At 36.7% G+C, this 23,640-nt stretch overlaps 1 long non-coding RNA gene across 1 annotated transcript in view; it reads left to right on the top strand.

The window, feature by feature from the left end:
* Positions 1 to 6,765: 6,765 nt before the first annotated feature.
* LOC121029957 (uncharacterized) overlaps positions 6,766 to 23,640 on the top strand; it is a 66,870-nt gene continuing 49,995 nt past the window's right edge. Inside the window, exons 1-3 of the long non-coding RNA XR_005790003.1 lie at positions 6,766 to 6,975; positions 7,461 to 7,645; positions 8,574 to 8,618. This is a non-coding gene — a long non-coding RNA (uncharacterized LOC121029957). The remainder of the gene's footprint in view (positions 6,976 to 7,460; positions 7,646 to 8,573; positions 8,619 to 23,640) is intronic.

Below are 23,640 nucleotides of genomic sequence, written 5' to 3'. Positions count from 1 at the left end.
TCTGGATGTCTTCTTTGGAAAGTGTCTATTCATATCTTCTGCCCATTTCTTCACTGGATCATTTGTGTTTGGGGTGTTGATTTTGATAAGTTCTTTATAAATTTTGGATACTAACCCTTTATCCAATATGTCATTTGCAAATATCTTCTCCCATTCCATCGTCTGCATTTTAGTTTTGTTGATTGTTTCCTTTGCTGTGTAGAAGCTTTTTATCTTGATGGGGTCCCAATAGTTCATTTTTTGCTTTTATTTCTCTTGCCTTCAGAGACATGTCAAGAAAGAAGTTGCTGCAGCTGAGATCAAAGAGGTTGCTACCTGTTTGCTCCTGTAGGATTTTGATGCTTTCCTTCTCACATTTAGATCTTTCATCCATTTGAATTTTTTTTGTGTGTGCGTATGATGTAGAAAGTGGTCCAGTTTTACTCTTCTGCATGGTACTGTCCCATTATCCCAGCACCATTTGCTAAAGAGACTGTCTTTTTTTCTATTGGATACTCTTTCCTGCTTTGTCGAAGATTAGTTGACCATATATTTGTGGGTCCATTTCTGGGTTCTCTATTCTATTCCATTCGTCTATGTGTCTGTTTTGTGCCAATACCATACTGTCTTGATGATTACAGCTTTGTAATACAGGTTCTGCTTTGGTTTTATTTTTCAACATTACTTTGGCTATTAGGAGTCTTTTGTGGTTCCATACAAATTTTAGGATTGTTTTTTCTAGCTCTGTGAAGAATGCTGGTGCTATTTTGATTGGGATTGCATTGAACGTGTAGATTGCTTTGGGAAGTATCAACATTTTAACAAAATTTGTTCTTCCAATCCATGAGCATGGAATGTTTTTCCATTTCTTTGTGTCTTCCTCAATATCTTTAATAAGCTTTCTATAGTTTTCAGTGTACAGATCTTTTACTTCTTTGGTTAGGTTCATTTGTAGGTATTTTAAGTTTTTTGATTCAACTGTGAATGGGATCAGTTTCCTGATATCTCTTTCTGTTGCTTCATTATTGGTGTATAGAAATGTGACCAAGTTTTGTACATTGATTTTATATCCTGTGACTTTACTGAATTCCTGTATTAGCTTGAGCAGTTTTTTGGTGGAGTCTTTGGGTACTCCATTTAGAGTACTATGTCATCTGCAAAGAGTGGAAGTTTGGCTTCTTATTTGCCAATTTGGATTCTATTTATGCCTTTATTTCATTTTTTTGTCTGATTGCTGAGGCTAGCACTTCCAACACTATGTTAAACAACAGTGGTGAGAGTGGACATCCCTGTCGTGTTCCTGATCTCAGGGGGAAAGCTCTCAGTTTTTCCCCATTGAGGATGATATTAGCTGTGGGACTTTCATATATGGCTTTTATGATGTTAAGGTGTGTTCCTTCTATCCTAACTTTCTTGAAGGTTTTTATTAAGAAAGGATGCTGTATTTTGTCAAATGCTCTTTCTGCTTCTATTGACAGGATCATATGATTTTGATCCTTTCTTCTATTAATGTGATGTATTATGTTGATTGACTTGTGAATATTGAACCAGCCCTGCAGCCCAGGAATGAATCGCACTTGATCATGGTGAAAATAATTCTTTTGATGTACTGTTGAATTCAGTTTGCTAATATCTTGTTGAGAATTTTTTCATCCATGTTCATCAGGGATATTGGTCTATAACTCTCCTTTTTAGTGGGGTCTTTAGTTTGGAAATCGAGGTAATGCTGGCTTCATAGAAAAAGTCTGGATGCTTTCCTTCCATTTCTATTTTTTGGAACAGTTTGAGAAGAATAGATGTTAACTCTGCTTTAAACGTCTGGTAGAATTCCCCTGGGAAAACACCTGGCCCAGGACTCTTATTTGTCAGGAGATTTTTGATAACTGATTAAATTTCTTCACTGGTATTGAGTCTGCTCAAATTTTCTATTTCTTCCCATTTGAATTTTGGTAGTATGTGAGTGTCTAGTAATTTGTTCATTTCTTCCATACTGTCCAGTTTGTTGGCGTATAATTTTTCATAGTATTCTATAATAATTGTTTGTATTTCTGTGGTGTTGGTTGTGATCTCTCTTCTTTAATTTGTGATTTTATCTATTTGTGACTTCTCCCTTTTCTTTTTGAGAAGTCTGGCTAGGGGGTTATAAATTTTGTTTATTCTTTCAAAACACCAGCTCTTGGATACATTGATCTGTTCTACTGATTTGTTGTTTGTTTGTTTTTGGATTCTATAGTGTTTATTTCTGCTGTAATCTTTATTATTTTTCTTCCATCTTTGGGCTTTCTTTGCTGCTATTTTTCTAGGTCCTTTAGGTGTGAGGTTTGGTTGTATATTTGGGACTTTTCTTACTTCTTGAGATAGGCCTGAATTGCAATGTATTTTCCTCTTAGGACTGCCTTTGCTGCATCCCAAAGGGTTTGGACTGTCATGTTTTCATTTGCATTTGTTGTCATATATTTTTTTATTTTCTTCTTTAATTTCCTGGTTGAACCATTCATTCTTTAGTAGGATATTCTTTAACCTCCACATATTTGGTACTTTCCAGAATTTTTCTTGTGGTTGATTTCAAGTTTCATAGCATTGTGATCTGAAATTATGCATGGTATGGTCTCAATATTTTTATACTTGTTGCAGGATGTTTTGTGACCCAGTATGTGATCTGTTTGGAGAATGATTCATGTGCACTCGAGAAGAATGTGTTCTGCTGTGTTAACATGAAAAATTATAAGTATATCTGTTAAATCCATCTGGTCCAATGTATCATTCAGAGCTGTTGTTTCCTTATTTATTTTCTGCCTAGATGGTCTGTGCATTGATGTAAGTGGAATATTAAAGTCCCATACAATCATGGCATTATTATCAATAAGTTTGCTTATGTTTGTGATTCATTGGTATATATATATACACACACACACACACACACACACACATATATATATATATATATATATATATATATATATACATTTGGGTTCTTCCATGTTGGGGGCATAAACATTTACAATTGTTAGCTCTTCTTGATGGATAAACCCCTTAATTATGATATAATACCCTTTTCCCTCTTGTTACAGTCTTTGTTTTAAAATTGAGTTTGTGTGATATAATATGGCTACTCCAGCGTTCTTTTGACGTCCATTAGCATGATAGATGGTTCTCTATCCCCTCACTTTCAATCTGCAGGTGTCTTCTGGTCTAAAATGAGTCTCTTATAGGCAGCATATAGATGGATCTTGGGTTTTTATCTATTCTGATACCCTATGTCTTTTGATTGGGGCATTTAGTCCATTTACAATCAGAGTGATTATTGAAAGATACGAATTTAGTGTCATGGTGTTATCTGTAGGTTTTGTGCTTATGGTGACCTCTCTGGCCCTTTGTTGTCTTTGCTGCTTTCCAATCACAGAATCCCTTTTAGGATCTCCTGCAGGGCTGGTTTAGTGGTCATGAACTCCTTTAGTTTTTATTTGTCTGGGAAAGCCTTTATCTCTCCTATTCTGAATGACAGCTTTGGTGGATAAAGGATTCTTGGCTGCATAATTTTCCTATTTAGCACATTGAATATTTCCTGCCATTCCCTTCTGGCCTGCCAAGTTTCAGTGGACAGGTCTGCTACTACCCTTATGTGTCTGCCTTTGTAGGTTATGGCCCGTTTTTCCCTAGCTGCTTTCAGAATTTTTTTTTTTTTTTTTTTTTTTTTTTTGCCAGTTTCACTATGACATGGCATGGTGTTGACCTGTTTTTTGTTGATTTTGAAGAGAGTTCTTTATTCCTCTTGGACTTGGATGCCTATTTCCTTCCCTAGATTAAGGAAGTTCTCAGCTATAATTTGTTCAAATAAACCTTCTGCCCCTTCTCTTGCTTTTCTACTTCTGGATCTCCAATGATACAGATATTGTTTCATTTTATGGAATCACTTAGCTCTCTAATTCTCCCTTCATGGTCTAATATTTCCTTCCCCTATTTTTTTCCAGCTTCATCAGTTTCCATAATTATATCTTCTATTTTGCCTATTCTTTCCTCTGTTTCTTCCATCCTCATTGTCACTGTACCTAGTTTATTGTGCATCTCATTTATAACATATCTTACCTCATTGTGACTATTTCTTAGGACTTTCATCTCTGCAGCAATAGATTCTCTGCTGTCTTCTATGCTTTTTTCAAGCCCAGCTATTAGTCTCACCACTGTTATTCTAAATTCTTGTTCAGATATATTGTTTGAATCTGTTTTGAGCAATTCTCTGGCTGTCATTTCTTCCTGGAATTTCTTTTGAGGAGAATTCTTCCATTTTGTCATTTTGGCTAGGTTTCTGTCTCTTACATGTTTTAAAAGCTTGTTATGTGTCCTGAACCTGTGGGTACTACTATATTAAAAAAGGGTCGTACACTGTCCCAGGCCTGGCATTTCAGGAAGTGTTTTTGGAATGAGTTGCGTGCACTCTGTTGTTGCGTTTTGGCTGCTCTATCCCACTGGTCTGTCCTCTGCAAGGCTTCTCCTTGCTTGTTGTGGCGGAGTGTTTGGACCTTCCACCAGGTTGCTTTGATTTGTTCATTGATATAACCCTGGAAAAAAGGAAAGGGCAGGAGGGCAGCCTGATCTCATACAGGAGAAAAATGAAAGGGGAGAAAAGAAGACCAAGCAGAGAATCAAAAGAACTATACAGTTAGTACAGAGAGAGAGAAAGGAAAATAAAGAAGATACAGAAAAGATGTAAAAAGAATAGAGTAAAAATGCTTGCTTAAACAAACAAAGCAGAAAAAAAAATATGTTTACCAAAAACAAATCAGAAACTATGAGCCTGATTCCAAAGGAAAAAAACAACATAGAAAGAGAAAAGAAAAGGGAACAGAAGAGAAGAAGAGAAGAACAAAGAGACAAATAGACAAACAGAGAAACACAAAAACAGTTGTCTGTTGGTGCCTGGGACTGGTGGCAGCACTGGTCTGGAGGAGAGGCTGACTGCATTTTATCAGTCAGTCTCACTCCAGTAAACAAGCAGTTACCAGGCACGGAGGGGTGCGGTTTGGTGTAAGCAGGTCTCACCTCCACTGGGGGCCGCCATCCTGTTCTCTGAAGCCCCACCATGTTGTTGTTGGGGAGAAAAATGGAGACACTCCAATCTCTCCTCCCAGACTGGGTGTCTCAAACCACACTGTTCATGCAGCCCTCAGAGAGTAGTGCAGGCAGTCAGCCTGCCCTACTCCACAGTCTTCTGCACGTTCTAGACACTTGGCTGGGATTCAAAACCCTATGTCTTAAGGGGCCTGCACCCTGTGGACCCTGTTCTGGTGTAGTGCCCCTCAGCCCTGCTGATAAAAAGCCTTTGGCTGGCTCCTGCAGGGTCATTTCTCCTTGAAGAGGCAATAAACCCTCTTCCCACAGTGCTCAAGGAAGGGGACTGTTCTCTCCCAGTGTGTCCCTGAGATTGCTACAGTGCCTCGGGGCAGCTCCCTCCCCCACAGGCACACATGCAGGGCCAGCTCAGGTTAGAAGAAAGTCATGCACTTTGGGACCTCTGAGCTTCAGCTCCTAAGGCTGTTTGCAAAATAGAAACTGATACTGTCCATATTTCTTGTTCCATGGTCCAGAGTGGTTTTGGTTGATACTGAAGCCCTCTCTCTTTCTATTCCTTTTGCCTCTCCACAGAAGGGGTTCCCTCCCCTCCATGCCTATGCCATTTTCTCTCCCCCAGTTCACATACACGAAACCTCCATCCTGCCAAGCTGTTCCCCTCCACCTGTGGAGATCTTTCTGCCACTCTGCAGATTGATTTCCTGGGTGTTCCAAGTGATCTGACCTCAATACACCTGGGTTTGAGGGACAAAGAAAATCCCAGTCCCCCTACTTCTCTGTTATTTTAACTCCTTCAACACTATCATGGTTTTTAAACAGCTGTACATAGTGCAGCGTAAAGATGCATGTAGTGAAAATGCATGTAAATTGTGTAGACAGCACAAGTGTCTTCTCCTTAAAAGAAATTAAAGTTCAGGGTTCTGAGTTCTTACAAGAAAACTAAAAATAACTTCATCTTTATCTTTAAAAAGAATTTAAGTAGGCCCCTTTTATTGTTTTCTCAGATCCATAATAAGGAACTCAGGGTATCAAATGATCAGTGAAAATGACCATTACATTAGTTAAAAGTTGGTATGTATTGGGGCGCCTGGGTGACTCAGTTGGTTAAGCGTCTGACTCTTGATTTCAGCTCAGGTTATGACCTCACAGTTTGTGATTTTGAGCCCTAACGGTACAGATCCTGCTTGGGATTCTCTCTCTCCTTGTCTCTCTGCCCCTCCCCTGCTCTCTCTCTCTCCCTCAAAATAAATAAATACACTTTTTAAAAAAAGTTGGTATGTGTAAAAATTTATAGACCATATGAAGGAAATTTTTAAGACAAACTAAATATTCTTAAGTGAAATGTAATGTCAATAAAGGCACGTGGCTGGAATTAAAATCTTTCAGGTTAAAAAGTAAAATGAAATTCAACTAAATAAAAGTGAAAGGCTCTTTCTTACCAGGACCCTCAAATGGATGGATGAGAACATTTTGTGTAAAAAGAAGCATTCTTAAAATTGTACATTTAGGAAGGCTGCTCTGTATGGATGTTGGGGCGACATAAGGCAGTAGCTCATGTTGAGCCAGGCCCCTCCCCCTCCGTATCCATCTGCACATCACCCACTGAGTAGTTGATATGGTGTTTGAATAATTTATATCAGCTCAAGAGTTAAACTTGACTGCTCTAAGGATAAATGTATTCCCTCACACACCCATCATTGATTCATTTAGGTATGAAAATGTGTACCAATTCTGACCAAAGAGATGTGAGGAAAAGTTTCCTGCAGATTTCTGGAAAGATTTTCCTCAAAGATAAAAATGGGAAGCTCCGCCCTTTCTCCACCGTCCACAAAGAATGAAGCCTAAACTCCAGTGCCACTGTTGACAATAACCATGAGGTCATTCAACCTTAGGAGAAAACCACATTGCTGGTAACCAAGTGAAAAGGTAAGAAGAGAATCCAGAATTGTTTATATTTGAGCTCCACAATGAACTAATCCTAAAGCCAGGCCTACTCCTGGAATACTAGTCATATGAGTTAAGAAGTGCCTTTTACTGTTTAAATCCATTTGATTTGCATATTTCTTGCATTTTCAGGCATGGTAACGGATAAAGGACTCAGTATATATTTGGCTCCAGGGTAGAACTAAGCATGAGCTGCCAGTACTACAACCCATAAGAAAGAAAGTCATAGTCATAGTTTAAAAAAAAATATATATATAAAAAAAAAAAAAATATATATATATATATATATATATATAGAATCTTTCAAATGAAGAATGTGAAGGCATATTTTCATTCTTTTCTGTAGACAGTCTTAGAAAGCCACTTAAAATGGCAGCTGCCATTTGATCCTTAAGTGACTAGGACCTCTGTGAGTACCTCCTACCTGGGATTTGGTATGCAGATTCAACCTCTAATCTGGATTACAGGGAGAATTTCACAGTGCGAATTTTGAACTCCGCTTGGGAACCTCTTTGAAGATCAGCCAGAAGATGATGGAAGTGCAAATAACATGCAGAAGCTCACGGCTGTCCTTCTGTAGTTCATGCTGAGCCGGCAGTCATTCTCCCAACGTGACAGAAGTCAGATTACCCTGAGCATCAGCCTTTTACAGGTTATTATGTTCTCATCTTCAAAATGCACTAATCCCCCCCCTCTATTTTTTTCTGAATTTTACAGCAGGAAATGCTAAAATTATGATTTCCTTTTAAGAAGTATACATGAATCTTACTAAGAAGGAAGTTGGGGGAGTTGTTTGTTTTTTTTTTATTTTGGGTAGCAACCAAAATAAATGGTTCTACAAGAGTCAACATTTTCTATTTTGTTTTGCGTTATGTACAGATGCTTGGTTATAATTTCTATTAAGTGTTAAGTCTCATAATGGCTTTCTTTAAGGAAATATTGTACATTTTTTGGCCCAATTTGAACATAGGTTGCTTTTAGCATGAATAAAAATACACTTTTATTAATGCATGTTTAAGTGTTTTTATGAATACAAATTTTCTCAAAAATTGCTTCATTTCTAAAGCTGAGATTGTGTGAGTGCTGAAACCTATCGAGTAGTCACAGTGGACCATGCTTAGCAAGTGTAAATATAGAGTAATTTACGTCTAATGAAATTAAAATGAATCATAATTAAATACAAGTCAAATTAAATTTTCGAGTAATTTCCATTACCAAGAGGAATGTCTTTTTTTACTTATACCCCATATTAAAAACCAAATTAGTCCCTTCAATGTATGCTATAAAACAGAAAACAACAATTTAAAAATCAATATTCTTGCTATTAATACAAACATCATGATAACAAATGATCCCTTTAAAATACAAAAACAAAAATTAACTATTTTTATAAGTAAAAATGACTTTGCACACACACTCAGGTTTCAGTGACAGAAAATGAACAGGTTTCTATTTGTACTTTCTTTTAAGAATCGATTATCAAAGACCAAATTGAACAAAAATTATTGTATGTAAGAAAAGTCAACTAAAGTATGTAATCACATTTGTTTCTGTTAAGCTTTTTTTTTTTCTTCTCACAGCACAGAACATGGGACTTCATTAAATCTCAGCATTTACATATTCATGTAAGTAATTTTTTTCATTATGAGTTACTAGTTCATATCATCATCTTGTTTGGGGTGGAGGCAAGTGTCAGCTCTTTAAAGTACCTAGGCATTATCTCTCTTTCATTAAAATACATTTTTACAATTCTACATAATCAGTACTATTACCTCCAGTTCCATTAAATACCAGAAAAAAAAAAACACCCGAAGAGCTACTTTGCATTGTAATATTTATTTCTAATGTACAAAAACACAGACTCTATATATATGAAAAATAAATATTAACCACAACCAATTTTATGTTTCCTCTTTTACTAATAATTAAAAGTAGCATTTTGCAGGGCCACCTGGGTGGCTCAGTTGGTTAAGCGTCCGACTTCGGCTCCGGTCATGATCTGTGGTCCGTGAGTTCCAGCCCTGCATCAGGCTCTGTGCTGACAGCTCAGAGCCTGGAGCCTGTTTCAGATTCTGTGTCTCCCTATCTCTCTGCCCCTCCCCTGCTCATGCTCTGTCTCTCTCACTCTCAAAAATAAATAAACGTTAAAAAAATTTTTTTTTAAATAGCAGCATTGCATATCAAATCCATTTATCTTAAGAAAACTGAAATATATAGGTGAAATACAACGAAACAATCTACATTTTATAGGGCATTATTCATCATATTGTTAAAACGTGTAAGAATAAAAACGATAATTTGGTTATACATGAAGCCAGTGTTAGTGTCCTGTCTGAGTCTTGTTCTGCCAGGATTGGTTAAGGGTCTCACCCATCATTGATCACAGGGCCACCTACTCACCTGCATGGGGAAGAGCTGGAATATTCTCTAGCTGGAATATTCTCCAGGTGAAACAAATTACCTCATACTGCTGTCAAATCTCCATGTATCTCATTAATGCCACACACTCTCCAAATGACTGAAGCAGTTTAGAGTTGCGCACACACATATTTCTAACCCCACAAACAAATCAAATGACTACTTAATTGTTAATTTTTTTTTTAAATCAAAAACATATGGGCACTATGGAGAAAATAGGCATAATTGAAAACATAAGAAAACATCAGCCATTTGTGGGGCTTATACCTTATTAGGTACATATTGGGATATACCTTATATTATATAAAGTATATTATATACATTATATTTATTATAATATATAATGTTTTATATATATTATATAAGGGGACATTTTGAAAAAAAATAGGTGCTCAATAAGCATGCGAGAAGATGCTCAATCTCATTCTGTTAAGAAATAAGATAACCTTCCATATTAATGAAATTTTTAAACTTTATGAAATATAGTATTGGATGCACAGTTATGCATAAATGCATGTAATAAGTATACTCATTTCAAAATTTTTTTTAATAACAAAAAATGAGAGAAAGCAATTGGTTAAAATTTTTCCCTTCTTTCATTTCTGTTTCTTCTTTCCTGTACTGTAAAGCTTTCTTTCCTCTCATTCATCAAATATTTAGCAGAATGTTTATTCTGTGTGAGGTATAATGTAAACTCATAAGGAGTCCTTAAAAAATGTTACATAGTAGCCTATTTTTTTAAGTTTATTTATTTATTTTGAGAGAGAGACAGACAGCAAGAACAGGGGAGAGAGAGAGACAGAGACAGAGAGAGAGAGAGAGAGAGAGAGAGAATCCCAAGCACAGTCCCCGCTCAGTACAAAGCCGGACTCAGGCTTGATCCCCCAATACTGGGATCATGACCTGAACTGAAATCAAGAGTCGGATGCTTAACTGAATGAAGCACCCAGGTGACCCCCTTTTTTTTTTAATTTTGAATTGTTTTTAATTTCAAAAAGATCACCTCAGCTGCAGTGTGATTAACAGATTTGAGGAAACTGATAATGATAAGAGGACAGAAATAATGGACATGGGCAGAGCAGTTATACAAAATCAAATCTCAGGATATTGTATAGATAATAAAAAGAATAAAATAGATAAAATACATATTTTTTTTCAGGAAGGATAACAAAAATGTTCATATTAATTACTTTTAGTGAAAGGAAATACAAATTAAGGAAACTGGACAAAAGTAGATATTTTATTTCTTTTAGTTTCTGTATTGCTCACATTCTTCTGATGGTTTATATAACTTACTTTTTTTGAGAGAGTATGTGCACACGCAGGTGGGGGAGGAGCCGAGAGAGTAGGAGAGAGAGAATCCTAAGCAGTCTCCACCACCAGTGGACCATAGGGAGCTGGACGTGGGGCTCCATTCCACTTTCCTGGGATCATGACCTCATGACTTAGGCCTAAATCAAGAGTCAGACACTTAACCAATCAACTGAGCCACACAGGTGCCCCTAAACTTTTACAATTTTTTAACAGAATTAACTAGTTTAAGATTACAGGCTATTTTGATTTTTTTAATGTAGTATAAATTAAAAGTAATTATAATTAACATTTAAAATGTTTTCTCCAATTTATGTTGTTCTTATAATTTGTCCCAAAATATTTTATAATTTTTTAAATGTTGTGATGCTCTTTTGTTAGGCTTCCTCTTCTTCTGTAAATTTATTTTCCCTAATAAATAAAGAATTAGGAAACACAGTTGGTGAGATATAATTTACACTAAAACAAAAAACAAAAGTAAAAAGCAGGAATTTTTATTTCAGTTCCCTTACAATTTATTGAGTTATCCATGTCTGCTGCCTATTTACCCTCAAAACAGGGCATATCTTTTTGCAAGAATTTGATTTTACACAGTCCCTATAGTTCCACACTTCAGACTCACATTCTGAGTTAATTTGCTTGCAAACAAGCCAAGATGATGCAATCAATATTTTTAGTGCGTTCTATTACACTCGAATAAAGAGGCTTGAAATGAGACGAATTGCCAAACCAAACTGTCTTGTTTGGTAAAAGACAAATAAGAAAAGGCATAAGGCCATCTTCAAGAATCCTTGCAGACCGTTAATGGGATTGTTTTGGCTGTGTAAAATTAGTTTCATACAAGATTTGTCTTTTTGTGATTGGCTTATATAACTTAGTATAACATCTCAAGTTTCATCCATGTTGTAGCAAGTGTCAGAATTTCCTCCCTTCCTAAGGCTGAATAGTATTCCATTGAATGTATATACCACTCATATCCATTCATCTGCAGAAGGGCACTTGGGTCGCGTCCACTTTTTGGCCATTGCAAACGATGCTGCTATGAACGTGGGTGTGCAAGGATCTGTCCGAGTCCCTGCTTTCATTTCTTTTGGGTATAGGTCCAGCAGTGGAATTGCTGAATCATATGTCAACCCTGTGTTTAATTTTTTGAGGAATGTGATGTTTAAAAAGATACATTTTGTGTTATGTTTTCTTTACCACAATAAAAAACAAAAGCAGGAACAATTAATTTCAGCTGGATGTAAAGATTCTTATCTCCCAGCAAGCCCACAGACTGTGCAGCAGAGAAGCTCTGACAAGTCAAGCAGCCTGACTCTCCCCTTCACACACAATCCATACTGACTCTTCTGCGTCTGGACTTGTACATCTTTCAGTTCCCTGATGTTTACATTATACCCGTCTTCCCATCCCAACAGGATGTGTGTCCTAATGCACAGCCAGCCACTTTTGGACATAGAAAGGGTCTTCAGACCCAAGTAGTTCACAGTGTTTTCTCAGATTCAAAATAGTTTAGAGGCCAGAAAACCTGGGTCCAATTTCTCCCTCTGCCATTTACCCAAATTGTAATTTTTTTTTTTTTTATTCAGGGACACCTAGGTGGCTTAATTGGTTAAGCGTCTGACTTCAGGTCATGATCTCCTGGTTCGGGAGTTTGAGCCCCGCATCGGGCTCTGAGCTGACAATCCAGAGCCTGGAGCCTGCTTTGAATTCTGTGTCTCCTGCTCTCTCTGTCCCTCCCCTGTTTGCACTCTGTCTTGTTCTCTCTCAAAAACAAATTAAAAACATTAAAAATAAAATAAATTTTTATTTACTGTTTGCTCATTTATTCATTTTTTAAAAAATGTATTGAGCGTCACTCTGCCAGGCGGTAAAAATGCAAAGAGATTATGTCATAAATCCTCTGTCAAGAAGTTTATATAGTTACTTGGGCAAGAATAGCCGCCTAATACCCTTTGCAGGGATAAAGTAAATAACTTTTTAAAAGTAATCCATGGAAAAGGGCTTTGTATATTCTCAAGCATTAAATGCATGAAGTGTTATTAGTATTACTCACACTGGCTCCCTGTTACACTTAGGATACTCTCAAATCCACATAAAAAATTAGAGATTTTAACTGTAAAGTAAAAAAAAAATACCATTCCTTCTATATGCAGCAAAAAGAAAAACAATAAAAAGTTATGACAAGTAATGATATTTTTTAACATTAGAACTCTAGTCCAGTTTAAACATTTTGCTTATCCAAATTTTGTTTCCTTTCCATGAGCCACATACTTGTATTTACCAATGACTTTCAAGGCATATTTACATAAAGAGAAGGTCTGCATAGCTTTCTCTACCTTTAATTAAAAAATGAAAATAAGGACGCCTGGGTGGCTCGGGTGGTTAAGCATCTGACTTTGGTTCAGGTTATGATCTAATAGTTCTTGGGTTCGAGCCCTGCAGTGGTGCTGACATCTTAGAGCCTGAAGCCTGCTTCGGGTTCTGTGTCTCCCTCTCTCTGACCCTCCCCTGCTCACGGTCTGTCTCTCTGTCTCTCAAAAATAAATACTAGAAAAAAAATTTTTTTTAATGAGAACAGCATTTAAAAAACTAAGAGAGGAAATAATCCCTGCTTTACGAGGACATTTAACATGCGAGAAGAGGTCCTACAGGCAACCGTCTATGGGTATACCTTAAATGACCTAATACATCAAAGAGCCGAATAAATAGGGTGTGTTTAATGATAATAATGCTGATTCAATTAGCCATCATTTCTCATTCTTCATTAATTTCTGATAAATAAATTTTCTTGTCTCTTTTTTCTATTCAGTCTTAGGTTAAATGGGAATGCTACTTGCATGCTAATTATCAGCAGTTAGATGCCCCAGTTTTCTTAGTATCAGGTACTCCATTAACAATGCGAAAATAGAGGTGCCTGGGTGGCTCAGTGGGTTAAGCGTCCGACTGCAGCTCAGGTCATGATCTTGGGGTTTGTGAGTTTGAGCCCCGTGTGGGGCTCTGTGCTGACAGTTGGGACCCGGAGCCTGCTTTGGATTCTGTGTCTCCCTCTCTCTCTGCCACTCCCCCACTCATGCTCTGTCTCTCAAAAATAAATAATTTTCTTAAATGCAAAAATAAACCAGCACTGGTCTCTATTGAAGTGAAAGAAAACAAAAATATTTTATCCTGGTTACTACATGGTTAGCAAATAAAGATGCCTTGCCACTGAAAAAATTACAAGCCAGGATGAAACATTGTAACTAGTCAAACATTGGATCAGCTGGTAAGATAAGATGGGAAAGCCGTTGGGGAAAACCAAATGTCAGTAGCATCTTTCAACAGAGAAATTTAGAGAGGAATTTGCTACTTGGTTTCAGTTTCAGAAATTAACCAGGTTATTTGGAATGATCATCAGGATGTCTGTATTAAAAACAATAAAATGTGTCTTAGTCATGACGAGTGTTAAAATGTATACTCATTCATTGAATAAATGTTTCATGAGACTGGGAACTCAGGGAGGTTTCATAGAGAAAGGGATACACATATTGAGATGAAAGGAGAATTAACATTGGCAAAGTCAGAAGAGTGAGAGTGTGACAAGTATATACATAGTAGCAAGTACAATGCATGAGAAAAGCAAGAAGAGACATATTTTAGGAGGAATTCAGTATTTGAGTATTAAAGTTATATTACAGCTGGAAAGTTATCAGAGCAGATCAAGGAGCTTGCACAGAGTGTATTATGCTAAGTGAAATAAGTCAGAGAAAGACAAATACCATATGATTTCAATCATATGTGGAATTTAAGAAACAAAACAGATGAATATAGGGGAAGAGAGGAAAATAAGATAAAAGAGTGGGAGGCAAACCATAAGAGATTCTTAAGTACAGAGAACTGAGGGTTGCTGGAGGGGTGTTGGGGGAGGGGATGGGCTAAATGGGTGATGGGCATTAAGGAGGGTACTTGTTGGGATGAGCACTGGGTGTTATATGTAAGCGATGAATCACTAAATTCTACTCCTGAAACCAATATTACTCTATATGTTAGTAAATAGAATTTAAATAAAAACTTGAAACAAAACAAAAAGAGTATGCAATATCTAAGGAGTTTCAACTTCTTCCCGAAACAATACAAATGTCCCAAACGTTTTAGCCCGGAATGGCTTCAAGGGTTACAAAAAGAGTAGGATGATAATTGTGTTCTTTCTAATGATTTTTGAAATGCACCTGCTAATCCAAAACCGGGAGCCCTAAATTGTGATAACATTTCAGTTGTCCTGTGGAGATGGTTGTGTCAGAGGTATTGTGTTTGGAAACTGAGTGTGTCTTTATCTCTAAAATAAAGAATTCGCATCAGAAAATAAAGTCATTCCTCCCACCACATAGACAGGAAGAAACTGCAGGATGGAAAGAGAAGCCAGATACGCACTTATTAGAGCTGGTTACAAGAAAAGCCACGGAAAGGCGAAGATGTCTCTCCAGACATGTGTCTGACACGTGGTAGGTGTTTAATGAGTACTTGCTCACTGAACAGTGCAGTGGTACAGACTGTGGAAAGGGGAAATTACAGAGGAGAAGCTGAATGCTGTGTCATAGAGTGAGGTTGCAAACACTAAAGGAATGGTTTTACAAGGAGGAAGAATCGAAAAAGAGAAAGGAGTACTAAAAGACAGCTGGAGGGAAAGGAAATGTGTAATTGTGATTTATTCTTAGAGTAGCAAAGTCCTAGTAAAAAAAAAAAAAAGAGAACACTGAGTAAATTTAAGAGAGGCTATAAACCAGCTGCAGTACACAGAAGGAAGCATGAAATAAAGCTGCATGGTACACAAGAGCCCTGAAGGGTAGGACTGGCTTCCCTGAAAACTTAGCAAGGAGGAATTGGTGTCTAAAATGAAGCAGATCTGAAAAATGTAATTATCTGTTTGGGTTTAATGTAAACGCATAGCAAGTCCGTTCTTCAGTTTTTCCATGAGGAGATTAAATAAATGTCAAATAACCAGTTTGGGTTGAAAGTCCAAACTTAAGAACCTTAATCAGACTGTGTCCCAAGTAGAAATATTTTAATCTGGATACACTTATAGGCAGACTGACTTCATATTTTATTATGAAGCACCCTAGCTCTACTACCCAAAGAGGCCACAAAGCCAGCCTGAGCAGTCAATTTTGAGGCTGAGAATAAGGAACTCGCTCGCTTCCCACCTTATGCAGGTATAAGAACCACGAACAGACAACGACACTGACAGGAGGGATGGACGGAGAGGAGAAAACATTTTCTGAATAAGGATAATCCTTGAGAACTGTAAAACCTCATATTTCGATTTTATAATATGGAAACCAGCTCTGTGTCTAAAATAAATTAGCAACCACCTAGATGACTTGTCGAATGGATTCCTTCTTTCCTTAGAATTTTTTACTATCTTCTTTTTAGGGAAATTCAAATATTAATGTTGTTATTGTTTCTATGATGATCCTTTGTCAACTAAGGTTTATCAAGCACATATTATAACTATGTGTTCGTAAACTTTCATTACCTTATTTCATCTTTATAATTTTCACATAAAGTAAATATTAGTATTATTCCCATTTCAGCTGAGACAAAACTCCACTTCTATTAACCTCAGCACCCATATCATTAAATCTTATTTATGGACTACTTCCTTTTTGCTACTTACTTAACTTGCTCTCTTGCAAGAGGGATTGGATTGGATTTCATCGTTGTAATCATTGGAGGGCAAAGGCAAGGTGGCTGGACATAAATAGATTTATTGACCATCAACTTTGCACCAGACATCACATGGATGCTTTCCATACTGTATTTCACTTGATGTCAACAACAATCCAAGGAAATTACCAGAACTTACTATATTGCACAAGTAAGGAAACTGATTTTGTGAGTGTGTCAGTTGCTTCAGACCCATCAGTTACTAACAATGGAACTGAAATGTGAGGAAATACTTTACTCCAAATCCCGCCGGTAGAACTATTATGTATTTTCTCCCAAATTAATATTATATATATGTTTCTATCTAGTATTAAAATAAATATGTACTCCTTAATATTCTAAGTCTGTATACATTGATTAGATTTGCCTGTTTTTTAATGTTTTTCTCTAACTACGTTGGTGGATTTCCTCCATACCCTGAGACCATCTCATTCTCTATAGTTACCAGATACATTTATCTCTTTTACATCCTGTCTTTCTTTCTAAGAGTGACCAGAACAAGAAACTTCTTTTATACAAAGAAATGATACATTTGTAAAGAATTGACAAGACAAAGGACTGGAGGTAGTAAATCGTGAAGTAGTAACTAGGAAGATAAGGCTTAATTTTTTTTTTAATATGAAATTTATTGTCTAATTGGTTTCCATATAACACCCAGTGCTCATCCCAACAGGTGGCCTCTTCAATGCCCATCACCCCCTTTCCCCTCCCTCCCATCCCCCATCAACCCTCAGTTTATTCTCAGTTTTTAAGAGTCTCTTATGTTTTGGCTCCCTCCCTAACCTTTTTTTTTCTTCCCCTCCCCCATGGTCTTCTGTTAAGTTTCTCAAGATCCACAGAAGAGTGAAAACATGTGGTATCTGTCTTTCTCTGTACAATTTATTTCACTTAGCATAACACTCTCCAGTTCCATCCACGTTGCTACAAAAGGCCATATTTCATTCTTTCTCATTGCCAAGTAGTATACCATTGTGTATATAAACCACAATGTCTTTATCCATTCATCAGTTGATGGACATTTAGGCTCTTTCCATAATTTGGCTATTGTTGAAGGTGCTGCTATAAACATTGGGGTACAAGTGCCCCTATGCATCAGCACTTCTGTATCCCTTGGGTAAATTCCTAGCAGTGCTATTGCTGGGTCATAGGGTAGATCTATTTTTAATTTTTTGAGGAACCTCCACACTGTTTTCCAGAGTGGCTGCACCAGTTTGCATTCCCACCAACAGTGCAAGAAGGTTCCCCTTTCTCCACATCCTCTCCAGCATCTATAGTCTCCTGCTTTGTTCATTTTAGCCACTCTGACGGGCGTGAAGTGATATCTCAGTGTGGTTTTGATTTGTATTTCCCTGATGATGAGTGACGTTGAGCATCTTTTCATGTGCCTGTTGGCCATCTGGATATGTTTTTTAGAGAAGTGTCTATTCATGATCAGGCTTAATTTAACAGGGTTTATTTGTAGTGATGTCTTGGCCCCAAACACACCATCTCTGGTGAATGTGTTCCTTCCTTTTTGTCCAGGGAGGATACCTCTCACATGACCCATTTCAGGACAGAGTAGGGAGGGAGGAAGGGCAGAAAGACCTTCCTGCTACTTCCATTTTCTCAGCTTCCTTCAGCTTAAGATATTCAATATGCCAAGATGTCATATTTTGGGACCCTCAACACCAGCCTCCCTTCCCACACCTGTTCCTTCTTCCAGAAACCACAGCAAGGCACAGCACACAGTTCTGCTTTCTCCCTTAGTTCAGGACTGAACCTGGAATTTCCCCTCGGTGGCCCTTGGTAGCTTGCTGAATTCTTCCTATGGAACTGTGAGTATAACAAAATTGTAAAACTCTTTCTTGATCTGCATCACCAAGCCTCACCCAAGGCAACATGGATAAAGCACCTGGCCTCTATCCATTAGAAGCCAGAGGCAACCCTCCCTGCCACCAGTCATGACAATTAAAAATGTCTCCAGGCGAATGTTCCCTGTGCGGACAAAATTGCCCTCAGTGGAGAACCATGGGTTTAGAATATTCTCTATCAACCTCTGACCTTCAGTAGTGCTTTCCTGACATCCCTTATCTCAGCTCCTCCAACAATAGCTTAAGCACTTAATTTTCAATTAAACTTATTTCTGGCTTACACAGAATAGCTTCTGTTTTCCTAACCAAATGTGACAGAAATGTACATAACTGATATATATATATATATATATATATATATACACATTTGCATATGAGCAATCCACAATGTATTTAATTTGGTCATATAAAATATTTAAATAAGAGTTCAAATTTCACATGCTTTATGATATAACCTGTTTCTTTCCCACAGATAATTTTTTCAATAGAAAAGAATCCTTACTTTCAAAAGAATACTAATTTAATTTTTTCAGAAAAATACCCATCTTCTACAATTGATTGCACTTTGAAGGAAAATATGACCTATTTGGCAAGGTTATTTCTTGGGAGATAGCTACTGGCCTGTATTTTTAGAATATGTGTATGCAAGAATTGGATTGTAATTTCCCAAAATGTGAAATATGATAAAAGCCAGCCAAAAATAAAAGTATTTGATGTGGTTGTGGTACAGACTATTTTTGACCATGGAGGCATATGTAAGACACATGAGAGAGAAAGTAGTATTTTCCCTTAATTGTCAATGGCCTAACTGGACTAGAGCCAAGAAGAAGTAAACAGAAAGAACTAAGGCTGCCATGCTTCCAACTGGGTCAGATATATTTGACGTTAGATCTTACTGACAAAACAAACCAACAAACCAAAAGGGCCTCTTCTCACTTGCTCATTAATCTCACCTCTAGTGTAGTTTGATTAATCTTCTCACAGATAATAGTTTTAAAACTTTACTTATTAATACACTTGTGTAGCATAATGGGCTTTGAAATTCTCCAGTGAAGGGTATTATAGAGGTGCCAGGTAACAAGAGATACAGTATAAATCTTGACTGAATGTTTCAAAGTCTAGAATTTCATGTCTTTCTTCTCCCATCTGTGCTCTAATCCTGCCTCTGAGAAACAAAGCATTGGGGGCACTTCACAGTGTGGTGCAGAAAATATAAATAAAACTTTAAAAAAAATCTCTTCTTCAGTAAGTCGGTACCCACTGAAGTCATGCCAGCCTATGAATTACAGTTTGCTGAGGCTTTAGAAATGAGGATAAAATTGCAGGATATTATATTCCATGTGAAATGAAGAAATGTTTCTCCTTGTACGTATGCCATATAACAAAACAATACTCTGACCTAAACTGATGTGTTTTCTGAAATACTCTGTTTCTCAGCCTCTGAGATCTTTCATCCATATTCATCAGTCCGTTGTGCAAAGTTTATAACATTCAAGCTATGGACTGAACACGCTACCAACCACAGTTCTGGGTGTGGCTCCAGCCTGACCCAGTAGCAGATACATTTCAAGTTTAAGAAACAGAAACAATTGTAGCATGTGAGAATTTACTCATTTCTTTTCTCCCCTGAACCTGTTAATAAATTAGTTGCTAAAGGTATGTTGTGGGTCTTACAGACTCTGAGCTGTGAATGATATAAAAACACCATAACATGAAATCTCTGCTAATAAACAATTTCTTGACCAAAAAAAAAAAAAAATGAAATTGTAAAGGTGTCGGATACATTTGGCTGAACATTATCTTTTCCTCTTTGTCTATCTGGACAATATGCTTTATGATAGGTCCCTTATAAATCTTTCATTCCTAGCCCTGTCAGTTAAGTTTTCCCTTTTCTGTGTTTCACTATATTCAGGAAATATTTACTGAGTCTCTACTATGTAACTGACTCTCTTCCTTGACTTTATTAAGAAAAATGAGACATAGTCCCTAATATAAAAGAACTTACACTTTAGGGTATCAAGAGTTGGCAGGATAATATTTTGAAATATCAGCCATGGCATTGTCCTCCTTCATGTAAGTCTGTGCCTTCCCCACAATACGGACATCATCTATTACATCAAAGAGGTGATGTTCCATCAGAATCAGAAAAAAAAACACTATTTTTTTTGCAGACCAAGTTTCTTTTTTTTTTAATTTGAAATGTAATTAATATACAGTGTTAAATTAGTTTCAGGTGTACAATATAACGATTCAACAGTTCTATACATCACTTAGTGCTCATCACAGTTAAGTGTACTCTTAATCCCCTTGATCTGTTTCACCTATTCCCCTACTTACCTCTCCTCTGGCAACCACCAGTTTGTTATCTGTATTTAACAGTTTGGTTTTTTGTTTGTCTCTTTTTTTTTCACTGTTGTTTGTTTTGTTTCTCAAATTCCACATGAGTGAAATCATATGGTTTTTCTTTGTCTGACTTATTTCACTTAGCATTACACTCTCTAGGTCCATCCATATTGTTGCAAATGGCAAGATCTTATTCTTTTTTATGGCTGAGTAATACTCCAGTGTGTGTGTGTGTGTGTGTGTGTGTGTGTGTGTGTGTACCACATCCTCTTTACCTATTTATATACTGATGGACCCTTAGGTTGCTTCCATATCTTGGCTATTGTAAATAATGCTGCAGTAAACATAGGTGTGCATGAAAAAAAATTTTTAAACCGCCCCCCTCCCCACACACAAACACATAGGTATTCATGTATCTTTTTGAATTAATGTTTTTGGGGTTTAGGGATAATACCAGTAGTGGAATTCTTGGATCATATGGTAATTTTATTTTTGATCTTTTGAGGAACCTCCATACTGTTTTTCACAGTGACGCCAATTTGCATTCCCAGCAACAGTGCACAAGGATTTCTTTTTTTCTCCACATCCTTGCCAATAGTTGTTATTTCTTGTCTTTTTGACTCTAGCCATTCTGACAGGTATAAGGTGGTATTTCATTATGGTTTTGATTTGCATTTCCCTGATGATTAATGATGTTGAGTATCTTTCCATGTATTAAATCAGAAATCAGTATCAGAAAAAAAGATTTTAGTATCAAATACCTAAGAAGTGTTGCAATATAAACAGCACAAAGGAAAGAAATTCCCTTTCTTTCCAGCCTAGGTAAAGTTTCCTGGAAGGGCTTTAGGAATAAATAGACATTGTGAGTCTCTGAGGAGGAGGAGGGCCTTACCCCTGTCTGCCCTAGAGCTCATGATGGAGTATACTCAGATTGTTTGGGGGGAAAAAGTGGGAGAAAGGGGCCCCTTTTCCCTTATTTAAATACAACTCAGTGAGGAGCAAGAACCAGGTTATCTTTCCACACTCTGATAGATAGTATGGTGGGAATCGTAAAGTACAAATAACCTACCTAGGACAGTCTACCATATTTTCTTTCACCCCCCACAGGATACAGGAAGAACCACTAAAAAATAGTTTTTAGAAAAGTATAAATAAATCTGAAGTGGAGACAAATGGAAACATAGATACTCAATAATTAACCTTAGAGAAAACAGAAATGAGGAAAAAGAAGCAAAGACAGATAAAACAGATAGAAAATACCTAACAAATTGATAGATTTTAATCCAACTATATCCATAATCACATTGAGATGTGAGTGGTCTATAGAAGACATCAATCAGAATAGACAAATTTTTAGGTTGGATAAAGAAAATCAAGATCCAAATATAGGTTTTCTGCAGAAAACCCAATTTAAATACAAAATATAGAGATGTTGGAAGTAAAAGAATGTAAAAAGATGTACTAAGAGAAGGCAGGAATAGTAGTGTTAATGTTCTCATAGTCTTTAGAACAAGGCATACTACTAGGTATAAAGAAGGATATTCCATAATGTCAAGTAACCAAACAAGCATAAACATCCTAAACGTGCATGCCCCCAAGAACAGAATTTTAAAAACATAAAGCAATAACTGAAGGAATTAAAAAGAGAGAGACGATTCCATGGTTACAGTTGGAGATTTCTACACTTTTTTCTCAGAATCAATAGAATTGCTAAACAGAAATTTTGCGAGGATGTAGAACATCTGAATAAATCTATCAACCAAATTGAACAGACAATTGTGGAACACTCCACTCGATATCATTGGAATTAATGCTCAGTAAAACTGCACATGTAAATTAGCACTCACAAAGATCATATTCTGGGCCATAAAACAAACAGAGAAACGTAACAAATTTAAAAGAAGTAAGGGTATAATCTGGAACAAAACTGAATTTAAAAAGAAATCAAGCAACTGGAAAATCCCCCAAATATTTTGAAATTAAATAATACATCCTTGGGGCTCCTGGATGGCTCAGTCGGTTGAGCATCCGACTTCGGCTCAGGTCATGATCTCACGGTTCATGGGTTGGAGCCCCGCGTCCGGCTCTGTGCTGAACACTTGCTCAGAGTCTGGAGCCTGCTTTGGATTCTGTGTCTTCTTCTCTGTCTGCCCCTCCCCTGCTCGCGCTCTGTCTCACTCTGTCTCTCAAAAATAAATAAATATTAAAAAAAAATAGTACATCTTCTATAGGTAATGAGTCAAAGAGAAAGTCACACAAGACACAGGAAATTAGAAAATATCTCTAGTTGAATAAACATGAAAACTCAATATATCAAAGTTTATAAGATAAACTATAAATAAAGTAGTGCTTAAAGGGAAATTTATAGAATTGATTTCTTATATTAAAAAAAAGAATTAATAACCAAAACTTCTATTTTAAGAAATTGTAAAAAGGAGAGCAAATTAAACCAAATGAAATCAGGAGGGATATAATAAAGATAAAAACAAAAATAACAATAGAGAAAATCACTTAAATCAATAACTGTTTTTTTGAGAAGTTAATAATTTTGATAAACCTCTAGTCTGACAATTGTACAAAAAAGAGAAGACATAAATTACAACTATCAGGAATGAAAGAGGTGACATCACTAGATATTCTACAGATATTAAAACGTGAACACCACCATAGTAGTTTGCTAAAGATGCCATAGCAAGACATCACAAATTGAGTGGCTTAAATAACAGAAGGTTATTGTCTCACAATTCTGGAGAGTAGAAGTTCAAGTTCAAGGTATCATCAAGGACTCATGTTCCTTCTGACGGTAGTAGAAAAAGGATCTGTTTCATGACTCTCTCTCTCCTAGTTTCATAGTTTCTTGGCTTGTGACACATAATTCCAATAACCTAACTTCACACGGTCATCTCCCTGTGTACATGCCTGTCCAAATTTCCTCTTTTTATAATACCAGACATTTTGAAGTAAGGGCCTAACATACCCCAGAGTGACCTCATCTCAGCTACCTCTGCGAATAATCTGTATC

The sequence above is a fragment of the Herpailurus yagouaroundi genome, unplaced genomic scaffold (genome assembly GCF_014898765.1).
Source record: "Herpailurus yagouaroundi ecotype Mexico unplaced genomic scaffold, PumYag 28, whole genome shotgun sequence".
NCBI classification, from domain to species: domain Eukaryota; kingdom Metazoa; phylum Chordata; class Mammalia; order Carnivora; family Felidae; genus Herpailurus; species Herpailurus yagouaroundi.
The sequence above is the reverse complement of the archived record's forward strand: the minus strand, read 5'-3'. Positions and strand labels throughout refer to the sequence as shown.